Genomic DNA, 1858 nt, shown 5'->3' on the forward strand with positions numbered 1-1858 from the left:
AGAGCCACTAATGGTTGAGGGGATAGATAGTCGTTGCAACTCAAAAATATTTCAGAGCTCCTTTTCTAAGGACAAAGCCATACCAATCACCTTGTCTGTGGTCCAATGCTCGTGAGGATGAAAGATCTCGTTATTTCTCGAACACCAAATCCACCAGAGACCACATAGCCACTTTTTAAAATCTTCTCTCTTATAACTATGGAGGAAAAATAATAATAATAAAAGTAAATAATAATGATAACACATTAATTAGTGAGAGCCACTAATGACAGAGAAAATAGCAATGTTGGATTCCCATTCTAAAAAACAAACAAGACTTCTGCTCTCGACACTCCAAATCTGTAAAAAAAAACATAAAAAATAAAAAAAAAATAAAAATAACAATAAAATATAGACAAAAGTAAAGAGACTGAAGAATCCCAACCTTCCATTCACATGTTGGTTGTAGTAGTCTCAGCTGTGAAATTTGAGTAGTTAAGATTAAAGCTAGTTTTAAATCCTGAACCATGAATCAAAAGATACTCGGCCATGAAAATAAGTCATGTGACAATGTCCAGAAAATCTCAATTAAGATTTCTACACAAAAAATTAAAAATAGAAAAAATGAAGAACTTATGCAGATAACACAATTAAAGCATATTGACAAGTATGATAATAGAAAAATTCAAATTATATATACCTCAGACAATCAGATGCAGATTGAATATCCTCGTTGGAAAGGTATTCCAAATGCTTTTTCAGAGTTTTCAAAATAGAAACATGAATGCTATCAAATAATATACTTAGGATTTTGGACTTCAAAGCAACTACAAGATCCTCCAACTTAAATGGACTCAAAAATAATAAAGTATTGAATAACCTTAAACAAGCATAAATAGAAAAGACTTCAAGAACAGAAACATCATCTGAATTTAAATCTTGGGAAGAAGAGGGTAATTGCAACTTTGCTTGAAAAATTTTGGACTCCTCATGACCAGATATTACAGGAACATCCTTTGGTGTGGAATCTTTGAAAACCTCATTCAAATCACTACGAACATCATCAACTTCCATAGATCTTTGATTAAGATTTGTCATGTCTCTTTGGAGTTGACCCATCTTACCCGATATGACATTTGCCTCATAAATATCATTCCCATTGGCAACATTGCCGCAGGTTTCCTTACATCTTCGCACACCTCGACATTCAAATCAAAATTACATTCTCGCTGAAACTTCCCGCCGCCCAAAGATCCCTCATTCATGCTGATTTAGGAACCAACCTACCTGAATCACCCAAAATAGTTGACGAAGACGACGACATCCATATCGGAAGAATTGCCCAACGTGACGACGGCGCGCGATGCAGAGCCAAAAAGGGCGCTGAGGGCCGTGCCATCGTGAAGGGAAAGATAAAGACGAAGGTGTGCAAGATGGCTGGGGTGTGTGGCAATAGCAAGGGGAGAGAGAGAGGCACCCAGCCACCCTCACGACGGCTGTTCCTCCATCTTCGCCATTGAATTACTGCCAGTTTCATACTCGCTGCCGCCTCCGCTAGTCCACCGCTTGTATACGCTTTCCATAAATTTTCTTTTTTCAGTTCATTCTATTCAGATGCGAAGGGGGTGAGAGCGGGGATGAGAGAGCGGGTTTAGAGAGGGAGGGCATGGAATTTCTGAATATAAAAAAATGTTAAGGGTATATTTGGAATTTAAAAAATATTGAGGTAGTCTAGATTAGGTTTTTTATTTTTAATTTTAGAATATTCTTTTTTAATACAATAATTTGTTATCTTAAACTTTTTTTTTAGACGGTAAAAACTTAATTAAAAAAATTAAATAGTATAAGAACTCAATTAAAAAAAAAAATATCGAGGCCT

The 1858-nt window shown here is 35.8% G+C and overlaps 1 long non-coding RNA gene across 1 annotated transcript; it reads right to left on the reverse strand.

Annotated features, from left to right (window-relative positions):
- On the reverse strand, positions 217-1660 carry LOC107634057. Its single transcript, XR_002358794.1, has 2 exons — positions 425-1660; positions 217-339 (listed from the first exon to the last, which is right to left on the reverse strand). It is a non-coding gene; the product is annotated as an uncharacterized LOC107634057 (long non-coding RNA).

Source organism: Arachis ipaensis, chromosome B03 (assembly GCF_000816755.2).
Source record: "Arachis ipaensis cultivar K30076 chromosome B03, Araip1.1, whole genome shotgun sequence".
NCBI lineage: Eukaryota > Viridiplantae > Streptophyta > Magnoliopsida > Fabales > Fabaceae > Arachis > Arachis ipaensis.